General features: G+C 41.1%; 1 non-coding gene across 1 annotated transcript; it reads right to left on the minus strand.

The window, feature by feature from the left end:
* Nucleotides 1–22414: 22414 nt before the first annotated feature.
* Nucleotides 22415–22533, minus strand: LOC145395101 (5S ribosomal RNA). The gene has a single exon (XR_013896532.1). It is a non-coding gene; the product is annotated as a 5S ribosomal RNA (ribosomal RNA).
* Between the last annotated feature and the right edge of the window lie 1907 nt (nt 22534–24440).

The raw sequence follows: 24440 nt of genomic DNA on the forward strand, positions 1-24440 counted from the left end.
GTATTTTCAGGCGATATTCTCACGCTCAATTGAATAAATAATGGCAGTAAGTATGTACAGTGCATTATAGGGGTGTAAACGTGTGTAATGTAAGTGGGAAATTATAATTGGAGTGAATAAATAAAGTAGATGATGAAACACGAGTGTTTGAGATCGTGGTTGCCACGTGAATATGCGCTAGCATATCGCTAAATGCCCTCATAATGAATGAAAATAATTGAAAACCTTTACAGTGGTGGAGGAAAGGTTCTATGTAAAGGGGAAAATAATTGGAAAGTGATAAAACAATTTGGTATGTTGATATACGAGTCATAGCGAGTGCGCTTACTAAGCTGATGTGCGCTATACTTATGCTGCATGTCATCATAATGAATGAAAACATCTGAAAACACTTACAAACAGTTATAATTGGTAAAATGTCATTGAAACAGAAGTATACAAGTAGAAAAAATGATAGGTTGACTCATACCAGAAACTTAGCATATAGCATGTTACGACTCGGACCAAACTCGCTATGCTCGCGCGATGGTACAATGCTTATTTTTCATATATATGTGTCTGAAATCCATTATATTGTTACTATTATTGTTTATTAGTTCAAATTCAATAAATATAGAGGTATTTTGTGTTGTTTCTCCCATTATTCCTTACCATAGAAAACGTAAACGCATATCCAGCCCATTACAGAACACCATATCTGCAGGGGGGAACCGCACCTGCACGGACCACTTATAGACCGCGGGAACCACTCTCTTTGTGATTTTCCTTCATTTCTCGACCTAAGCGGAAGTTTTAGCAAAAAAAAAAATTTTCCAAAAAGGCTCGGGACTGGGGGATGTCATAGGTGTGGAAAACCTCGGGATGTGACGGGTTAAGATGCATGAGAACAGAAAATTATTTTACTCCCACAAATGAATGAAATAGACTTTGATAATGAATTCATAGAGGAAATATCATCAGAGTCCTCACCAATTAGTAAAAAAGAACCAAAAAGGATTAGTAATATTAAAAGCTTAAACAAACAGACACAAACAGGTTAACAACATAAACAGAAGGATTAGTTGTAAGGAAGAGGTCAAGTATGTTGGAGCTCTCTCCAAGGCGGTCAGGGATACGGGTAGGGTACTGTACAAGCTGCTCTAGGTCATTAAGGTTAAGAAGATGTAGGCTTGTTCACCAGGTGGATCAGTGAAAGAAGAGGAGAGCCAAAGGTGGTGGTGAACATTGAAATCTCCTAGAATGGAGATTTCAGGGAAAGGAGAAATGGATAGAATGTGTTCCATCGTAGAAGTAAGAGAGTCAAAGAATTTTGGATAGTCAGTAGAGTTAGGGGATAAATAAACAGCACAGATATATTTAGTCAGAGAATGACAGGAGAGCTGAAGCCATAGAGTAGAGAATTCAAAAGAATCAAGTTCATGAACACGAGAGCAAGATAAGTCGTTGCGTACATATGCACAACAGCCACCTTTGGCTTTGAAATAAGTAGAGTGAAAGTAGGAGGATACAGAAAAGGGTTTGTTGTCAGGTGCCTCAGACAGCTGAGTCTCTGTAAAGAAGAGAAGGTGAAGTTTAGAGGAGAGGTGATGTTCGACGGAGAGAAGGTTAGAGGAAAGGCCGTGAATGTTGCAGAAATGAAGGAGTGAGTCAGACAGTGGTTCCAGTCGTCACCGGGAGAGGGGAGGATGGTGGGGGCATTTATGCCCCCCCCTCCCGGAGGACTCCGAGGCATCATTAACATGCACCATTTTAATTTTTAAATTTTGAAAAGGAAGTGTGTGTACTGTGTATGTAGTTTGGTGTTGACAGAGAAACATGTATTAGAGCATGCTGGCCTACTCTCTGTGTTACTGAAACACTGAAAAAGTTCAGCAAAGGGGGATGGTCAGGAACTAGTTCTGAGGGCAGATGAATCGGGAGCTCCAGCTCTCCCTGTCATCAGCTTTTCATCCACCTTGGGAGTACTGCCCTGCTCGACTGGTGCTACAGTCTACTCCTTATACATTGTTAATAAAGAAGTTAACCACTTCACTCCGATGACATCTTTGTTCTTATTACTATTTTATTAAGTGGCTTTTTCTGAGGTAAGGAAAAACCTTTTCCAGCTGGAGGAATCTAATATAGGCTACTCTCCGTAATTTTAAAATATGTTCCTTAATTTGAATAAAACTGCCAAGCTGTAGCAAAATTACAATTAAAACTACATAGGCTGAGTGTTTTTCATGTTAATTAGGCTGTCATCAAGCTCTTACATTCAACATAAGAGAGATTTCTTTATAATGAAAATATTAAACAAGGTGATATCTAAGCCCCGCAGTTTGTAAAACCTTTACTAATTAAATGCAGTACAGTATAAGTTCCGTCCTCAGTCGCAATGGGGTAACCTCGGATTAAGCAAGATATATTTCCTAGAGTAAAGCATCCTGGGGCAGCAGCATCAGGCAACAAGGATAAGAAACGGTCCAGTTTTACTGAAAACCTCTTCATCTCGAAAAGTTTCATTAAAATTTAAGAGGGCAGACTCGATGAGGGAAGTTGAAGAGAATGGAATTAAGTGAATGATGCTAAGAGAAGGCATCTCAGCCAGAGTGGAGTTTTAGAAGTGGGGGTGTCTGAGGGTGAAGGATGAGTGAAGGAGAGGTGGGGGGGGTGCAGCGGTGAGGGGGTGGGGTGGATGAAGGTGATGTGCGGATTGAGTGGTGGTGAAGGTAAGTACAGGTCGGTGTGATTGAGACAGGGGGTTAGTGAGCATAGGAGTAGGTGAGACTAAGTATGTGATCATGGAGGTGAGTAAGCCTGCGGTTAGTGAGCATGGAGGTGACTGAGCCTGGGGTTAGTGAGCATGGAGGTAACTGAACATGGAGACGACTGAGCATAGAATGAATAAGACTGGGGGTGAGTGAGACTTGGGGTTAGTGAGCATGGAGTGAGTGAGACTGGGTATGTGACCACAGAGGTGAGTGGGCCTGGGGTTAGTGAGCATGGAGGTGACTGAGTCTGGGGTTAGTGAGCATGGAGGTGACAGTCCCAAACAATCAAAGCATGCTCGCTTCAGTCCCATTTCCTTTTCCTTGAAGAAGGCAGCATTCTTACGTTTCAAATTCGGATGATAACTACTCAAAAGTCGCATCAGAAAGCTTCGTTAAGCGCACTGCAGTGATTAAGCTGGCATAAAACTCAGACTATTTGGAAATTAATCCCCGTTTTTGAGGTATTAGTGAATCTATGTTAAATGTAGCTTTCAACATACCGATGTTTCTTTGCTGATGAGGCCAATAACGGTATCTGGAATTATAATACAAATACTTATGTAACCAAAGACATAATAAATTGACGTTGATACACAGTTACTATGTTGCCAACATCATAAAATTACACAATAAAAACACCATTAGACAACCATATTATCATCACCGTCGGAAGATCACACAGCAGAAACCGTGAGACAGTCATAATGGCAAAAGATCAAACAGTTACATCATCAGGATGTCTAATTATCAACATCGTTGTTATATCACACAGTACAAACAAGCTCAGCTATTCATCACAGAGTAGAAACAATTTCAGGCAGCAATAATAACAAAAGACCAAACAATAAAACACCATCAGGCATTCAAATGATCACCACTGTCATGATCACTCAATAGAAAGATTCAGGCAGTCATATTACTACCAATGTCAAAAGAACAAACAGTAGCTAACAAGCATCCGGAGCGTGCACACCTCCGCCGACACCGATAAAAATCTAAGATTTGCAGCTGACTAGCCACACATACTAACATAGTCATCAACATGTGTTTCCAAAATGCTATAGCATCACAAATAATGATAATCATTACCACATTGTAATAAAATCACTAGCATATGCAGTATATCATCGTATTATGAAAGACACATACGCACAATTAGAAATATTATGTACATATCTCATTTGGGTAAGCAAAATATCTAATGACAGTGGGGGAACAATTACATGTATTATTTGCGGCTAGCTGACTGTAATGAGACTGTATCCCCAACCTCGCTCAAGGCTGCAGTTCGAACGTGAACCAACCTGATACAGGCATCTCTAGCCTCTCTCTCTCTCTCTCTCTGCAGATTTTGAACACATTTTCATGTCTTCTAAGTGCCCCCTGGAATCCTTCCTACGAACCCCTTGGGATTCATGAACCCCATGTTGAGAACCCGTGCTTTTAGGTAAGGCATGTGGAAGGAGCTCGAAACAGGGAACAATATGTCAAAAGTCAAAGCCATAAGTCAAGGTGAAACATGACCCGTGTTTTGTATATAAACATAATTACCAAAGCAGTTTTGATCGAATTTAGAATACACTTACAGGAAGGGTTGAGTATCAGATAGGGGATTAACCTACTACTTTTAGACTAATAGGTAAATGGTCAAGGTCATATGGCAAGTTCAACTGAAGACAGTTTTTATTCGATCTACACCAGACTCCGTAGAAGGGTTTAAGGTAAGACAAGGAGAAAGGGATTCTATTTTGAAAACACTGAATGATCAAGATAAAAGGGAGAGATCAAACATCAAAGTCATATGGTAAGTCTAGCAGAAACAGTTTTGGGCTAAGCTGGACCAAAGCTGGTGGAAAGGTTAATGGTATAGAAGGAATGAAGCGATCCAATTGAGAGAGTAATTGGCCAGAGGTCAAGGTCAAAGGGAGAAATCAAATGTTTGGTTTATAGAACTGTTAGAAGGCGCGGGTTTTGCACGCTTTGAGTGCTGCTTATTTTTCGTGATTTGGAAAAAGATAATTAAAAAAGACAGTTTCCACTTGGTAACAACATGTCACCATTAAATTCGGGTATAATTTAGTTCACTTCTTCCACCTCCAGCCAGATTTGTCCAAAGGCATTTTTTCTTAGGCTGAAATTGAGGAGTACGTTTAGTCTTGGCATTAATCTTGAATGAATTTTTGGGAAAAAAAATGCTCTCCTTTGCTACCAACGACAGATGTAGATTATGTACTGTATTTAGTGAAACAGCATTATTCTAAATTTATTAAATGATAGTCACCTGAAGTTATGAATTGGCATAATTAATTTTGCTTTTCAAAAGCATATTATGACACAAGGTTAGGACGAGGTGGGGATAAAAATCTAACTGGCTGCCTGATGATTAAATCAAAGTGTGCAACGAGAATTTTAGAGTTGAAAGGAGGCAGGTAGCCACATCGTCGCAAACTGAAAATGGGGGGGAAACAGTAATAGTCTAAAACAAAGAGCAATGACAAAAAGGGAGGAATGAAATAGGCAATTAAAAATACCCCCCACTGGAGGTTGGGGGGCTTTCAAGAATACTCCCCCAGTATCCCTGCCTGTCGTAAAAGGCGACTAAAAGGGTTCGCGGAGGGTTAGTGCCCCTCCCTGGAAAACAACTAACTAAAAAAACAAACAAGAAGCCTCGGACAAGGACTGACCAAACGATGACGACCCAGGACCGGACAAAGGACTTGGTAATGAGTACATGGAATGTAAGAGGAGCAAATGATGAGGTGAAAGAGAGAGAGATTGTCCAGGTGCTTGAGGGTGCGAAAGTGGATGTATGTGGAATAACTGAAACAAAATGGAGAGGAGAAAGTGTGAGAGAATGGGAGTATGGATGGGGTATGTGTGCAGGAGTAGGTGAGAATGAGAGGGCAAAGGAAGGAGTATGTATAGTTGTGAGGAAAAGATGGAAGAGGAGCATAAGACAGTATGGATCAGTTGGGTCAAGGATTCTGCGGGTAAAGTTGAAAGTTGGAATAAAAATGTGGGCGATTGTGTGTGTGTATGCACCAACGCAAGATCGTGCTAGAAGAGTGAGAGAAGAGTTCTGGACAAATGTGGAAGTGTGCATGGAAAAATTTGGAAGGAATGAGAGAGTGTTTTTGATTGGTGATATGAATGGTAAAGTTGGGAATGTGAAGGTGGATGGAATAGTTGGTGAGTGGGGTGTGCCTGCTGAGATAGATGAGAATGGGAGTGCGTTAGTGGACATTTGTGCTGGGAGGGGGTTGGTGATAGCCAATACCCTTTTCAGGCATAAAATGATCCACAGGTATACATGGCGAGTGATGAGAAGGGTGGGTGGTGAACTGAATGAAAGGAAGGCAATGATTGATTATGTGTGTGTGGATGAAAGGATGCGAAGATGTGTAAAGGATGCAAGAGTGTATAGAGGTTGGGTGAGTGGACTTTCTGACCACTACTTGGTGGTGGCCAGAATTAGAATGCAAGTAAGATGTAAGAATAGAAGAAGGGAAAGACGAGAGGAAGGAGTAGTTGCAAGGAGAGTGGAAAGGTTACAAGAGGATGAGAAAAAGGCAGAGTATAAGAGAGAAGTGGAGGAACGATTGGGCAAATATGAATTGGAGCAGATGGGAGACGTAGAAGGTGTGTGTAAGATATTTACAGAAGAAATATGTGCAGCATGTGATGTGGTGTGTGGAAGGAAGAGAAGACGGAGGGGGGTGCAAGGAACAGCGTGGTGGACTGAAGAGTTGAAACAGGCTGTGGCACAAAAGAAGAAAGCATACAATGAATGGATGAGAAATAGGGGCGTGGAAGAAGTTGAGAGGTGGAAGAGAGAGTTATATGTGGAAAGAAAGAGAGAGGTGAAAAGATTAGTAAAAGAGAGTAAGAAGAGAGTGGATGAGGAATTTGGAAGGAATTTGAGTGTAAAGTGGAGGGACTGTAAGAAAATGTTCTGGAGAGAAGTGAAAAGAGTAAGACAGGGTGGAAGTGAAGTTAGCAGGGGAGTGAAAGATAAAAATGGTAGATTACTAGTGGAGAAGGGAGAAAAAGTGAGCAGATGGAGAGAACACTTTTAGGAATTGTTGAACGTAGAGGATGGAAGTAATGCGAGTATAAGTGGCTGGGGAATGGCTGGGAGAAGGAGGGAGGTGAGAAGACAGGAAGAAATCAGTAGGATAGAAGTTGTGGAAGCAATGAAGAAAGTTAAATCGGGGAAAGCCCCAGGAATTGATGGAGTGTGTTGTGAAATGCTGAAGCATGGGGGAGAGATAGTACCGTAGTAGAATGGATGTGGAAGATGTGCAGATTGGCCTGGGAGGAAGGTAGAGTCCCGGAGGATTGGAAGTCGGGTATAATTATTCCCTTGTACAGAGGAAAAGGGGAAAAAGAAGTGTGTGGTAATCATAGGGGCATTAATCTTCTTAGTAGAATAGGAAACGTGTATGGTAGGATACTTATAGACAGAGTTAGAGAAAGAACAGAAAAATTAGTTGGAGAAGAACAGGGAGGCTTTAGGAAGGGAAGAGGTTGTGTAGATCAGATATGCATTCTTAGATCTTTAGTGGAAAAGTTTCTAGAGAAGGGAAAGAAGTTGTATGCGGATTTCATGGATTTGGAGAAAGCATTTGACAGGGTGGATAGACAATGATTGTGGAAAGTGTTAAGAATATATGGAGTAGATGGGAAGTTGTTGAATGCTGTGAAGAGTATGTACGATGGTGCGAAGGCTGCAGTGCGTGTGGATGGTGAACTAAGTGAATTTTTCTTTTTGAAAGTTGGTTTGAAACAGGGATGTGTCATGTCTCCATGGTTGTTCAATCTGTACATGGATGGGGTAATAAAAGAGGTACAAGGTAGGGTAGTGGATGTTGGAGTGGCCCTAGTGAGAGAGGATAGTGTTTGGAAACTCCCTGTACTGTTGTTTGCAGATGATACTGTGTTGTTGAGTGAAGACGAAGGGGAGCTGCAAGGCTTGATGGATGAGTTTGAGAGAGTGTGTAAGAAACGGAATCTAAAGGTGAATGTAGGGAAGAGTAAAGTGATGGTCTTTGAGAGAGGTGAAGTTAGTGAATGTACAGCGAGGTTGGATGGTGAGGAATTGGAAAATGTGAGTACGTTTAAGTACTTGGGTAGTGCGATGAGTAAGGATGGAGGTTTGGAGGGTGAAGTGCTTGAAAGGGTACAGCAGGGAAGAAAGGTTGCTGGTTCTTTGAAAGCAGTGATAAGAAACAGGGAAGTGAGCATGGAAGTGAAAAAGTTACTACATGACAGTATTGTGATACCAACTCTAACGTACGGAAGTGAAGCTTGGACATTGTTGGAAGGACACAAGTCAAGAATGAGAGCAGTGGAAATGAGTTATTTAAGAGGAGCCTGTGGAGTCACGTGGAGAGACAGGCTGACGAATGAGGATATAAAGGAGCGTTGTGGTGTGGATGTGGTTGTGATAGGAAGCGTTATGAGGAACACACTGAGGTGGTTTGGCCATGTGGAGAGGATGGAGGGTGAAAGACTGACGAAGAGAGTGTATGTGAGTGAGATGGAGGGGGGAAGAGGGAGGGGGAGGCCGAGGATGAGATGGAGGGATGGGGTGGAGAGGTATATGAGAGAGGGGGGTGTGAGTTGGGAGCAGGGCAGTGAAATGGCGTGGGACAGGGCGACTTGGAGGCGATTTGTTTGTGGCCACCCCAAAGGGGATTGAGGCGTCTGGCAATAGATAGATAGATAGATTTTACTTAATACTAACTTAAAGCTACAAGAAAAAATCAAACAGGTTCGAAAAGGATTGTTAAACTAGTACTTGAAGAACTTATCCTGAAGTTCCAAACAGCAATACTAAAGGTAAACCAGCATACTAGAACCATCCCCTGGGTTGTAAAAACGCTGGAGGCGCAATAAACACTTTAAAACTAAAGATACAGGCTCTTGACACTTGTATAAATAGAGACATTAGCAAGAGCAATCAGAATGGCTCTAAATTAGCATTTCTTAGAAAAAATTGCAATATCATTAAGTAAAACCTAATAAGTAGATCATGTGCTGACACTCTTAACCCTTTGTACGCCATGTGGGGTCAGACTGACCCCAACACATTTTTTAAATGATCCCATTCAGAGGGTTACTGTTTTAGGGATCTGGTGAACCATGACTGTCAATGGCCAGTGTATAAGCACACAACATTTGAGTGGAAAGACTCTTATAGGTCAGGATCTAGGAAGGTACAAAGTTCATTGGGGGTCGTTCGGTACCCCAACTAGCATTCCGTGTGTGTGTGTTTTTTTTTACATATTCTAGATATTACTGACCATGTCACTGAATGCTGCGATGTTCTACAGTCAACAGAGGAGAATCGTCGAAGATTTTCACATTTCTGATGCTGATAATGACACCTGCAGTGATTTATCTGATGTTAAAATCATTTCGCGGTTTTCTGATTATAAATTGACTGACTGATTGATCGAATATAACTAAAATCTGTAGGCGCAACTGCCAGGGACATATGCCACCCGACAACAAGGTAAAAGACACAGCAAATAACAAATGCATATTCAAAATATAGTTATTACTTGTTAGTAGAAATAAAACATTGAAAACAACAAAAGAACAGTTTATAAAATGTCAATTGCTTATTAAAGTGGAAGGAGACCCGCCTCCTGATGAAAACGAAAAACATCAGTAAAATCACTAGAGACTCCACCAAGCATCGAGGACAGACAGCAGGCACCCTTATGCCTAAAGAAGAATCTCTGACGAAGGTTCCCCAGACTCGGACACTCGACCAGCAAGTGATTGACAGTAAGGGGAACAAGACAATCATCACAGTACGGGTGAGTCTCAGCACTCATCAGGAACCCATGTGTAAGCCGAGAGTGCCCAATGCAAAGCCTGGCAAGAACCACCTCCAATCGCCGAGGCATGGAGGGGAGAACCCTTGGTACAACCACTCTCTGAAAGATTTCTTTTAGTTTATTATGTGCAACACCATGACAGTGTCTCTTTGCCAACACATATGAACTGTGTACAACAAGTAAGGTGTTACATCAGAAGCATGAATCGGGTAGTCAGTTGGGGGCTGTTGAGAAGATGCAGCTTTAACTAATGTATCTGCCCTCTCGTTGCCAACAACACCAACATGTGAGGGAACCCAACAGAAGTCCACATGACTGGCAAGATGACCAAGAAGCCACTCTAAAATTGATATAACCAATGGATGGGATGCATTAAAAGACTCCAGTGCTGAGAGGGCACTATGGGAGTAACTAAAAATAAAAGAAAAAAACAGATTGGAGGAGAGTAAAAATGGTTTTGAGAGCATATACTATTGCAGTCAGTTCCGCCGTATACACTGAAGTAATACCAGGAAGGCTACTGCCCCTACTAAAGGAAGGGAAGACGACACCAAAGCCAGTATCAGTCTTAGACCTGTCAGTATAGACGGGGACAGAACCCTCATGAGTGGAGGCATGTTCTAAAAAGAGAGATAGGGACACCTGAGAGGGAAGTGAGCCCTTTTTATCAACAACAGGCCTACAAAATGTCATACGAGAGAGTAGCCAAATACCCACCATTGGGATCCGATGTTGATATACTGCCAGTCTCAGAACAGAGAGGGCTAACATAACAGACCGGACCCTGTAATCAAACGGCTTTGGGAAACTAGAACGGGTGTCATAAACAGAAAATTGGGAATCTTGGGAGATGGTGGCACAAGAAATTGTGTCTGGAATGCGGTGAAGATACTATCAGCACCTCATCATCAATGACTGGCGTCGCAAAACCAAGGGGAGTAAACCAGGATCCACCAACAAATTTTAAATCGTGGATGACCTGAATGCCTCAGCTGCCAGACGTACACAGGCATTATTCACAGAATTTAACGACCGGAGATGGGCATCTTGCAGAAGAGTAGACCTCACATCCATATTCAAGTTAAGGTAGAATAAGAGACCTGTGCAAGATGATGAGGGTCTGACGGTCAGCATCCCAAGAGGTATGAGCCAAAACCCTCAAAAGACTAAAAGGTATAAGACAAGCCACCTTAAAGGAACAAAATGAGGAACTCAAGTTAGTCATCTGTCAAACAGAAGACTCAGAAACTGCGTCTCTTCCACACAGGATATTCTCTGACCATAGAGATACAAGTCAGGGTCTGGGTGAAACCCCTGAAGACGACAAAAATACATAGCCACTGTCTTTGTTAAAGAAAAATGGAAGCCACGAGAATCTTCCTAGTCAGAAATTCTACTAAGAGCCAGCTGCAACTTCCTCTCTGTCAGAGACATTCTAGATGCGGTGAAGGAAATTGAGAGGTCATCGACATATAGTGAGCCTCGTACACCATCAGGAAGTACACTTTTTTTTTTTATGTGAGGAAGAAGGAACCAAAGGCTGTTGATTGCCACAGCAAAGGCAGTGACACTGAGGATGCTCCCTTGTGGTACTCCATCTTCTAGTCCATAGGCATTAGAAAGCACTCCTCCCATTCGGACCCTTAAAAAACGGTAAGATAAAAACTGCTGAATAAATATAGACAAGCACCCACAAAGACCAAGTTTATGAAGAGAAAGTAAAATGCCATGATGCCAGGCAGTGTCATATGCCTTCTCGAGATCGAAGAAGACCGTGACCTGGTGTTGGTTAGTGGAGAAAGCCTCACAGACTGAAGATTCCAAGGACAGTAATGCATCAGAGGTAGATCGCATTTTTCGAAAACCATATTGGGCAGGGGATAAGAGGTCACCTCTCTCCAAAGACCACAGAAGCCTAACAATGACCGTCTTTCCCAGAACTTCACGTATACAAGAAGTCAGAGAAATAGGTCGATAATTCGTCATCTGTAGGTGGTCCTTACCTGGTTTGGTGACGGGGATAACCACAGCAGCACCCTAACAAGCCGGAAACTCACCAGAACACCAGATCTTATTAAATAATGAAAGCAAAAACAAAAGGGACTCATCAGACAGGTGACATAAAAAGGCATAAGGAATATCATCACAACCAGGAGAGAAATCATGGCACTGCGACAGAGCTGCCTGGTGTTCAGAACTTCAAAATGTAAGATTGTAAGACTCTCTCCCAGAAGAGGCAAAACTAAGAGCACGAGACTCTAGGCACTGACGGTGGCAAGCAGAAGGTGTATCTGCGTCCTCCCATGACACAGTGGCAAAATGATTGACATGCAATTCTACAACAACGAAAAAGGATCAGCCACAGTTCCACCTGCTGCAGATAAAACAGGAGGGAAGGGAACAGTAAATTTTCCTGAAATTTTCCCTACCTGGCTCCACACCTGAGTGATGGAAGTCCTCGAATTGATGAAGGAAACATAACCTTTCCAGGATGAATGCTTGGCCTTCTTTAAAACCCGCCTCATATGAGCTCGTGCCCTCTGATACACTACTACATACTGAGGATCCCCATGGTGATGACAAAGTCGGGAGAAGGCGACTCGTTTGGCTTTCACTGTGGAACTGCACTCAGAGTCCCACCAAGGAACCAGACGATTTGAAAACTGACCCCTCATTCATGAAATAGATAAGATGGCTGCTGAGTGCAATAGGTCATTGAAATATGACACTACCTCAGTAAGTTAGCCAAACTCACTGACAGAAAAGTGGCCAGTTAGCCTTATCCAGAAGCCAGTGAGGAAGGTGTGGCTGAGGTCCACCTGCACTAGCAGTTAAGAGTAACGGAAAATGGTCGCTGCCATAAAGGTCTGGCAACACACCCCAGGTAAAATATAAAACAGCATCAGCTGAGCATAAAGACAAATCAATTGCTGTAAAAGTTCCTGTCTGGCTATGGAGATAAGTCACTTTATCAGAGCTGAAAATGCCCAACTCCTCATCTTCCACTAAGGAGGCCAGCATGACATCCCAAGGGTTGGCCTCACTGTTTCCCCATAGTGAATGGTGACCATTCATATCTCCTAGTAACAGAAAGGGAGAAGGAAGGCAACGAATAGGTCGTTCCAGATCCGCCCAGTCAACAGTAGCACTTTCACAAAAGTCCTAGCAAATTCAGTTAGCCCTGCCTTGGATGATAATCGGCTAGTAGAACTGGCATAATCTCGAAACGGTTATTCAAGAACAGTCTATATTTAAGTTATTAATGAGGTGATTAACCCGTACCCTCCTGTTTTTTTCGTCCCCCCCCCCCCCCGCACCTGAAAACCCGATTAATTTTCGATGTTTTTTTCTCTCATACATTCCCTTTTGGTGACAAACTAATGAAAATCACCAAGAAAGTTGCTCCCGTCACCCCTAAGTGCTCCTAAGGTGCGTCCTCCTTCACCTCAGCCAGGTGTTTTGTGGCCAGGCAGGTGCAGCTGCTCCGTTTTCAACAGTGGGAAGGAGGAGGGTAACTAATCAAAACCAACCCAAGTACATATATTTACATTTATTTGCTACAAAAGTACATATACAGCAACAATATTGTGGTATATATACAAACAAAAATGTGTGAAAATAACATAGGTTCATAATGATACCACCAGCAAATCGCCGATTTCTGGCACACTTGACTAGCTGATACTGTTGTTTCCACTACCATACACTTTGAAAAATTTGATTAGAGGTATGTACACTCATCACAGCCCTATAATAAGTAGCACGGGATTGCTGTGTGGTGGGTGGTGAGCGTGGGAGACGCTCCACCTCACCTCCCACCCACCTCGTGCCAACCACCTCTCGCTCTTCCGCCAGCACTATATTTGTCTCTTACTGAGTTTTCACATAATCAGTATTGTTTTTGTTCACATTGCAAAATTTACAAAGATTACCTTATTATCTATTGTGCTGAATATTGTCACAAGCATATTGTTCCTTACACATTCCTCTTCCCTCTCTTCCCTCTTCCTCAGTTGCGCCGCCATGATTATTATTATCTTCCCTCTTCCTCCAGTAAACTCTCTCTCTCTCTCTCTCTCTCTCTCTATATATATATATATATATATATATATATATATATATATACTGTATATATATATATATATATATATATATATATATATATATATATATATATATACATCATCATCAGCCATTTGAGTATCCACTGCAGAACCGGCCTATCCCGACCGAAGTCAGGACGATACAGCCAATGTCTCTACCAAGTGGCTTAGGCTGTCTGGTAGAGATTGCATGTAGGGTGAGATGTGCTTGTAAGTGTAATTGTCGTGTTGGAGTGGCTTTGGATGTGTGCGTAGTCTGTGAACCAAGTGTAACCGGCACGCGCAAGCCGATTGGGTGCAATCATACTTCTGGTTCAACCACAGCACCCCTTGTGTCCGCCAATGCAGTACGTGAACGGGTGAACAATCCCAAAGTTTATTACCCTGGCGGGGGCGCGAACCCTGGTTCACCCGTGTACGAAACACACACTCTACCACTGTACCACAGAGGCTCCATATATATATATATATATATATATATATATATATATATATATATATATATATATATTTATATATATATATATATATATATATATATATATATATATATATATATATATATATATATATATATATATATATATATACACCATCACTAGCTGCCTAGCGGCAGCTACAGGAAGGTCTCACGCGTCTGCCTGCCACGAATCACCCGCGAAATTTGTAAAATGTGCACGCAATGTGCCTTGCAATTGCGAATCGTACGGTGTACAACGGCGGGTCTACAGCGGCTCTTATGGACCGTCATACGACGTACGATGACGGGAGGGTACCGGCTAAGAAAGCTTTAGAATATATGAAACCTTTGTCCGTGACACATGTTGATTAATAATGAAAAAGCATTCGATTCAGTGGAAACAATTGTAGCGATGACAGCAGTTCGAGAACAAGGTACAGGAAAAAAAAAAAAAGCTATGATAAAGTACCGGGATAAGACAGTCATCATGAAATGGTGCGAGCTGAGATGCATGGAACGCATAGTATTGTGGGGAGGGCTGAAGGAAGGGAGGCTGTGTGAGATTAATGGAAGTTAGAGAATCTGTAAAGCGATATGATGAGTGGGATTAACAACAAAATGTAGGGACCGGGATAGAGCAAAGTGATAATGTGAATGAGGTGCAGGATCGGAGAACGGAGGGCGGGGAAGGCAAAGGGTGGGATTATTGAATGGAGTGTAGGGAATATTATGCGTGAGGATCAGAATGGGGTGCAGAGAAGGCAACGGGTGGGAATGTGTATGGGGTGCAGGGAGGATAGTGGGAATATAAATGGGGTGCAGGGAAGGTAAAGGATGTGAATGTGAATGGGGTGTAGGGAAAGCAAAGGATGGGATATTGAACGGGGTGCAGAGTTGGTAAAGGGTGGGGATGTGAATGGGATAAAAGGAGAGTAAAGGGTGGGAATGTGAATGGAATGAAGGGAAAGTAAAGCTTGGGAATGTGAATGGGGTGATGAGGAGGTAAAGAGTGGAAATGTGAATGAGATGCGGGGAAGGTAAATATATTGTTTGGGTGGCTGGAGGGATGGTTAATGAAATGAATGGAAGGTTAGTGTGGATGGAGAGTGCAAAGAACACAAAGGAGGGAAGGGGTTATAAGATGCGAAACGAATGCGGGACACTATTATGGTGTTTGATAATGAAGAAATAGGGGATGAATGAGGTGAGAGGGAGAGAGTCAAAATGAGGTGATTGATTTTAAATGTCCGACTGATTTTAAAGAGCCCTCTTACGGGCCACACACCATCACATGTCAGTACTTTTCCCGTAATACCATTGTCTATATCGAATGCATGCCTGGGTTGTTTCATTCAGGACTGATGGAATAATATTAATGGAGGTGTTTTATGGGTCGTCTTTCATGCTTCAGCCTGAGATCCAGCTCGCGTCTTTTCGGACATCACTCCACTTCTTTAACCATTTGACCATCACCTCTCGAAATATGTATGTAGGAGGAGCAGAGTTTGTTTTAAATATGAAACGAAAAGGGATAGATGAAATAAGTGAAAATGAAGGCAAGGTAAGCTGGGGTGTTAGGGGCTGCAAAGAGGATGGAGATGGAGGAAGGTACAGTAAGAGTCAGTGTGAGAGGAATAAGGATTAAAAGAGTGCAGAAATGAAGGGATGGAAGAAAATGAAGGAGCTGCATTAGAAAGTGATTATAAACACAGATGGATATGAGATGTAGATTGTGCTGGAGAGAGGATGGAGCAGATGAGTGAGACTGGAGGAAGATTTAGTGTGAAGTGAATAAGGATGCTGGAAGAACAGAAATGATGGCGAAGAAGAAAAGGACGGGAAAAAATGAGGAAAGTGGGGATGATGCGAACGCGAAAGCAGAATAGGAAAATTGGTATCAACGATGGAGAAAAGGCAAAGGGAAAGCAGAAGTAAATGAAAAGGAGCATAGAAAAGAGGTGAATGAAGTAAAGAGTAGTACTGGAAGGTTGAAAATAGCAGAATAGAATGGAAAAGAGCACAGAGAAGGGATAGATGAAGTAAACAATAGTGGAGAAAAGGAGACAAAAGCAGAAGTCAAGTTGAAGGAGCGTAGAAAAGGAAGAGCTAGGTGATGTAAACAATGAGGGAAGTAGGGAGGATGAGGGGAGAGCAAGAGTGAAGGGAGAGTGGAAAAAAAAAGAAGGAAAATTAGAAAAATGAAAATGGAAGGGGAGTAAAAGTTAAGGTAAAGGATCATAGGAATGGGGGTTTGAAGTGATGATGAAGGAGACATGAAAGGAGAGCAAAAATAAAGGAAACAATGTAAAGGAAAGATACATGTAAGATAAGTGATGATAAGAGGAAAAACAGGGTGCGGAGTGGAAAGAGGAGGGGTCTGGAGCTACAGGGATATGAGACAGACGGATAGTGTGATGATAAGTAAAGGAGGTGGAATGCTTTCAGTGATGCAGTTATTCCTTTTCACCCCTATGGTGTTATATTAGTTTATTCTTGTGGCCTGGAGACAATTTCATTCTCATTGGAAAAGACATCTCTTAGTGAAATGGATTAGAAACATCTTTGTGTAATCCCTTCAGTTAAAAAGGTATTTCCTAAGCTGGATAAGATTTCGTGGTAGCAGTAAAGATAAAGTGTAAATGATATTCTGGATGAAGGGGATAAGCAGAACAATAGAGCAAAACGGTGAAATATAGCGGTAACAGCCAGTCTCGTGTTACCGTTTGTGATGCGTAGGAAGTGAACGTGGCTTCATTACCTACTACAGGATGATGACGCGTTTTATACATTGTTCTTGATACCCACGCGCGATTTTATTCAATTAGGGGAAGTCCTTTCGTACTGCATCATTTATAGATAACTATGAGTGTGTGTGTGTGTGTGTGTGTGTGTGTGTGTGTGTGTTGTAGTAGTAGTAGTAGTATTAGTAGTAGATAACACACAGAGACAAAAGGAATTAAGAAAAAAACAAAAAAAAAAACAAATACAAGTATCCCAGCGGCGTGAGATGTAACCCATCCCACTAATGGCAGCCGTGTCCACCTTGTAATAGCACACCTTAATCTTTACCACTTCTCAGTCTTCTGTACTGCACTTCTTTTTGTTTTCAGTTATTTTTCACCCCTTTTCTCTCTTCCCACTTTTGATCCTTCCATATGTGTTTCTGTTCTTCTTCATGTTCTTGTTGTCCTTCCTCTATCTTTATTATTCCTCTTGTTTTGTACTCTTTCTCTCCAGTTTTGTGGCTTTTCTATCCAGATTTCTTCCTTTATTCCTTTTTCCTCTCATATTTATTCCTTGTTTTATTTGCACTAATTTATTTTCAGCCTTTTTCACCACATCCACCCCAAAACTCTTGCCACTTCTGTGTCCTCTTCACTACACCTCCTGTCTTACGTTTATTTTCGTAACTCCCTTCGGTTATAAGCCTTCTTTTATATTTTGTTTTTTCCTTGCTTCTCTATTTTGTCTTTTTTTTCCATGTTCATGTCCCTTCCTTTTTCTTCGCTCCTCTCATTTTCTTATGATTCCTTCACTTTCTCCTCACTTACTCTCATTTCCATCTTTTGCTTACATTTCTAGCCCCCATCTCCTTCTCTCTTCCTTCCTCTTCAAGGGAATGAGAGTGCAGATGAGGTAATAAAAGCAGCGGCTACCCTTTCTACCTCTATCAGACCTTTCCACTTCAACGATTACTTCATTGTGATTCGTGCTGCTGTACGGGCCTCTTGACATCTTTTTTGAGGCACAAATCCGTTCCCAACAAGTTCCGAGGGATGACATCAGTTGTTTGTCTCTGGAATTTATACATCGAAGTCCCATCGCTGAGAACCAATTGTGACCTTGCTAAGGGCTAGTCAGACACACCTGACACAGATCCATCTGAAGGGAAAACCCCCTTTATGACTTATGTTTGGTTCTCAATCCTGGAGAACCTTGTCGACATTGTCTTTTCTTCTCTCGTTAGAGCTTCCTGTGTGTGCGTGTGTGTGTGTGTGTGTGTGTGTGTGTGTGTGTGTGTGTGTGTGTGTTTGTGTGTATTTACACCCGCACCGTTCCCACACTACCTGCACACCATCTTCAAAGCACTTCACACACCTGCCATCTCCACACTCCGTCCATATACCTGCCACCTGTACGCCACTTCTGGAACACCTCATCCACTACCTGCAGCACACCACCTCCTGCCAGCCACACACCACAACCACGCTTGCCACTCCCTCCACCCTTACACTTCATACTGCCACTTTCCGCCACCTTCTCGCCATCTTGTGTCATCTCCACCCTATCTTGCACACCACCTTCCCTCGTACAAAGCTGTACCACCCAGTTGATTTGCAAGCTGGTGAATGAAAAAGGTGTGGCTCACGTTTTACTATTTTTCATGATTCAGCTCATGACCAAGTTTCTTTTCTCACCTTTTTCAGTGTCTCAGTAACATGGAGAGCTGGCTACTGCCCAGCATACTGTCCTAAGCATCATCATCCAATAACAGCAAGATGCACCCATATTACTCATCAAACTATTCCAAAAATTAATGAATAACTATGGGGACACTCGGTGGAGCACATCTCTCCGACAAGGGCAACGTAACTTCCAAACCATTCGTCATAATGGGTTAGGTCTTCTCATCACTGACATTTCGCAAAAAGAATCTGTAGTAAGACCTGTACTGGCCCCAAAAGTTAATGAATTGTTCCCTGTGAAATGCGCTATCTGCCCACCATATTTGGTCAAAATCTCTCCTTTAGTTTTGGGGCAATCCTGCTAACAGACAAACACGCCTTCTCCACTATCGATCTTACTGCAAATATTTGACATACACAACCTCTGCCACTCCTAAAGCCACCCTGTTCGTCACTCACCAGGACTTCTCTCTCTCTTACTTTCACTGAAATAATTATTCCATGTACATATATATATATATATATATATATATATATATATATATATATATATATATATATATATACACCTGTTATTATTAACAAATATAATTGAAAAAATTGTAAATTATTTATCACTTAATAAATAATTATAAAACAAAAAGCACAAACGTGTTTATTTTTTTTTTTATTTTAAATGCAGCAAGAGCAGGGATGGGAGGACCAAAAAGCAAAGAAACAAGACGGGTTGGACACTGATACCCTTACATACATGTCATGTGATACAACATTCCCTGAGACCCAGCACTACTCTCCCCTTTTTATAGGGCAATGGCACAAATAAACGGTACTAAAAAAAAAATAAAGAAAAAAAGAAAATAGAATCCTGCTGTTCATCTCTTGGCAAAATGCTTCTCACCCAAAATCATGAAAATGCAACCTCAGTTTAATTCCTTATTCTTAATTCCGTTGACACAAGGACTAAACTATGTATAGTATTATAAATCAGGGCAAACAAAAACCTTCTTAATTCTACTGTGCTTGGGAGCAGACTTGGATTGTTCAATATCCCCGTAATAAAGAACTATTAGAAGGAAATTTTAACTAAACAGAAAATTCAGGGGGAGGAGTGCTAGGCCCCAGGGCAATTTGTACATGATATGTGGGCAAAGGTATCAATGCCCATCCCCGTTTCTTTCTTTGTTTTTTTGGTCCTCCCATCCCAGTCCCACTGCAATTTTTCAGAGTGTTTTCTTACACGTGAAATGTCAAACGATCACCCAGCACGGGTAAAAATCTCCCGTCATTGGTGTTCTTGGGTTAAGGAGTGTGACTATAGACAAATGTATTGAAATCTCTTGTTACAACTCTGTAGCCTTATCAAAATGGAGAGATACGAGTGTTACGCCAAGTTAATGTCATCAGAATATAGTATCTCTGTTTAGACAGCGGATGTGGATGTATTAGGATCAGTTATAAATTAACCTCTTTAACCTTGTCAGCCCAGGAACATTTTTTAAAATTTTATTCTTGCCATCTCCTGACAAATTTTTTCAACAAATATTTTTCGAACAAGAGGGTTAGATACAGTCGTCAGTCCAATGACGTCTTTTTGTAGTCTACCTGCAGGAGATTTTATGCAACTTAGTATCTCTGGTATTAATTGTGGTGATGAAGACTATATCTGGCTCTTTTAGTTCGAAAAGGCTCTAGAACGGACTAAAATCGTCTGAAAATGGTGAAACAGAAAGTGGGAAAAAAACGCCATAGAATTGAAAGGGCTAAGTATTCCTTTCAGCATTAGACACCTTTCCAAACTTGAGTAAAATAGCTAGGAAGAAGCAAGAATAAAGGACATTACCAAGATGCAGGAGACCCAATGATATTTCTCCAATGTAAACAGGCTACCACCGGACATTTTTACTCAGCCTCGGAGAGATCTCTTGTGTAAGGGTTAAAATGGCTGTGTGCAATATCTTTCGCTCAGAACAGTTCCTTCTAAGGTAAGTAAAATCGCCTGGTGGTGGCAAGAATAACAAAAAAGTAAAAAAAAAGGAAGGCTACTGGATTCAAGGGTTTAGTGGAGGTATATTTTTTTCACTATGAACAGGCTTAAGATTATAATTCCTTCAACTTGAATGTTAAACTGTAACAAAAGAAATCCACTAGAAAAGAATAATTGCTGGGATTTAGAACCTTAGTATTATTTTTTTCTGCCACTGAACTATGGGAAACAAGTTGCAGTAAAACGAAAATTTAAATTTAAGGTGAATTAACTTTTGACGTTAGCTCGAATAGAGTGCTTGGGTTATCTCGACCATGACAGGGCTAACATTACGCTTTGGCCAGCATGAATACTGTGCATTGCAAAAATAGGAATAAGATCTCAAAAGCATCGATTCTTAACACGCCTCCTCCTTCGTCTTGCAAGAATAGCATTGATAAGATGTGGGAGGTGAGAAGAAGGAAAAAAGGAGAGTAGAGGCTAAGTATATGGGAGACGAGGAGAGGAATGAGGAGTAGCTACGAATAGCAGGAATACGATTGATATGATAAGGAAGAGGAGAAGAAAGGAAGTGGGGAATGAGAGAAAAAGAGAAAATAAGAAGTAGAGGGGAGGGGAAGACGGGATAAAGAAAAAAAATGTTAAAAGGTTTACACACCTTCAAAATAACCTAAACCAAACACGCAGTCTCCTCAATCCTCTTCCATTTCAACTACTGCACCTTCCCTCTTTAACTTTTGCCTTCTTACTCAAGCCATGATTAAAGAAAAATATGTTTAAATACTGCAGTTTTTTACCAGCGCCCGCTGTCTTCCCCGCTGCAGCTGGATGGCAACGGAAAACCGGAAAGAATTGTCTCATTCCTTCACAGTCCTCTCTGTATAAACTCCGCAAAGGTAGTTTTAAGCCATTTTCAACCAGGCTCCTCTGATGTACGGTTTACCCTGGTTACCTGATTTCGTGGTAGTCATTGATCATTTACAAGCTGTCACTTCATCCCAATTTGCTACGTTCCATACATGCCTGTCCTACTGGATGCTCAGGCCTTTGTAACTCAAAGTCTGTTTTACAAAATCTTTTCATCTAGAGGTCTCCTCCTTAGCCTTGCTTCCTCTTTCCTTGATCTCGGATCTACATCATCTCTGTGTCACTCATCTATTTCATCTATTTTCTCCCGTCATACCGCTTCATCATGTCCTGGTCTTCCTTTTTCGTCATACTGTCCTTCCACAGATATCTAATAATGTTATTTTTCATCCTAGTAAATTATCTCAGTTAATACGTAGGCTTTTTCATTTCATTTTCAAGTGGCCGCAAATTCTCTATCCCTTGTCTCTCTCATGCGTACACATTTAATATTTGCTTACTTATGTATGGTCATTATTATTTATTTGTCATTATTAGTGTTAATACTAATATTAGTTATTGTTATTTATTATGATAATCATTAAAAATTATGCTGTTCCCGAATTTAAGGCATCTGAAATGAAGCACTAATATGAGAAACAGGACACATCATAATAAAAAATGAACTGAAACCGTAGGAGACAATGTCAGTATACATACTGAACATTCCATATACCATGTGTCAAACAGGAACTGTCATCTTGGTACAGACTATCTGTATCATAAATGTTACTTTGGTTCAATATAACTTTGTTAGCTTTCTTAAAAATTCCTTACAAATATACGTTCAATAACCCTAGAAAATAGTTTTACCCCGAACCAAACTAAGTTATCCATCCATCCATCCATTGCCAGACGCCATGTATCCCAAACGGGGTGGTCAAGGGCTTAGAGTTAATTGTTTTACAGGGAGGGGCACTAATCCTCCACCAACCCCACTTGACACGTAGGGAGTTATGCCAACAGCATCTGGTGTTCCCAGGCGGTCACCCATCCAAGTACTAACCAGACCCAACGTTGCTTAACTTCGCTTATCGGACGGGAAGCGGTGTACTCAACGTGGCATGGCCGTTGGCAAACTAAGTTATAATTTAACAAAAACTTTAAAGTATTAAAAAAAGCCTAGATTAAGCTGTGTTTTTGTCATACATAAAACAATATAATGTATAAAATACAAAAAAATAACTAAAACTAAACTCAGTAGCCGTGTTAGCATAACACTTTACATACAGAGGATATGTAGCTGAATGGGATGAATTTTGGACAAAAATATATCAGATATCCAAACATTATAAATTACTGGAACAGCAAAGAAAGATTCATTCATTCATTCATTGCCAGACGCCATGTATCCCAAACGGGGTGGCCAAGGGCTTAGAGTTAATTGTTTTACAGGGAGGGACACTAATCCTCCACCAACCCCACTTGACACGTTGGGAGAACGTTATGCCAACAGAAAGAGAGATACATTGGTGAAATCAAAGAAAACAATACAAAACTGGAAAATTGGGACCATTTAGATATGGCCCTGAAAATAAGGCATAACATAACACCAGTGCCAGAAAAGACATTAGTAAGAAAGAGGTGATTGCTCAGTTGAAAAAAATGAAAAATAATAAGGCATCAGATCCATACAATATGAAGCCATAGTTGTATACAATAATGCTTAAAAGTAAGAAATGCATTAACACTGTAATTGACTGTTACAATAAAATATTAACCCATCACGACCCGAGGTTTTCCACACCTCCGACATCCCCCAATCCCTTGGTATTTTCGAAAAAAAATTTTTTTGGCTAAAACTTCCGCTTATGGTGAGAAACATCGAAAATTCATAGAGAAATCGCTCACCTGAGGTTTAAAATACTCGATCCAGGTAGGAGTTCCTCCTTGCCTGACTGGGTTTTCTAACATGCTGGCACCAAAGAAAACGAGTTCTATGGGAGGGTAACTATTTCACACAACTGATAAACGGTATTTATTTATTTACTTGGTACGAATTTATATGTAGTATGAGAGTATATTGGTTTTCAAGCAGTAATATAGGCATTATAAGCATTGTTTCACTCACTAACTAATCACCATACCTGACCTTTTTTTGCCACATTACCTGATCATTATTTCTGACTGTTTCTTCTTCTAATGCTATGTAAACTTTGTCCTCCACATTGTCATTGATTGGGGAATCACTCTGGCCCTGAATATCTTTACTGGCCAGGTCACTGGTAACAGGTGAATTGCCGAGACAATGGCGTGAGGGGGGGAAGGGGGAGGTTATGTAGTGTAAGGGATTGTCCCTGCTTGGCATCTTGTAGAGGAATAGAGGAAGGTGTCCCGTGTATATGTACAAAAAATCAAGCGCGAAAATTGAAAATTGTGCAAATTAGGGACCTTGCAATTGCACGACGTACCAGTACGTCGCTGGGACTGGCAAATGCAAAATGTTGCAACGTACCCATATGTCGATGGGACGGGGCGGGTTAAAGAAGGAAAATTACCAGACTCATGGCAAACACATTGCTTAGCCTATCCCCAAAACAAACAAACCAATGACAAGAGACTTTAGACCAACAGCTGTAACAAAATTCCTTATATAATATTCATGGCAATACTAAAAGAAAGAAAAGAGCAGCATATTAAGGAGAACAATGAAGACAAGGAAGAGCAGTCCAGAGAACTAAGAACATTTTATATTGACTGTAAAAAGTTTGCTCAAATAAAACACTGTTACAAGGATTGGTCTACAGCAAAAATACAGAGAAAATACACAAGAAATAATTGGAGAGATTTTATTCAATGGGAAAAATATTCAAGTGTAAAGAAACTCTGCAAGAATTTGAAAAATAAGGTATAAGTATCCTACACACAGGTAAAAAACTGAATTGCTAAAGAAAGCAGAAACAGTACACCAAAAGAATAAGAAAATATAGACCCTATATGTACAGTATATGCTGTATATAATCAACCAGTGTTGTATAGGTTA

The sequence above is a fragment of the Coenobita brevimanus genome, chromosome 29 (assembly GCF_032717465.1).
Source record: "Coenobita brevimanus isolate Jiangsu-jjx chromosome 29, ASM3271746v2, whole genome shotgun sequence".
Taxonomy (NCBI): domain Eukaryota; kingdom Metazoa; phylum Arthropoda; class Malacostraca; order Decapoda; family Coenobitidae; genus Coenobita; species Coenobita brevimanus.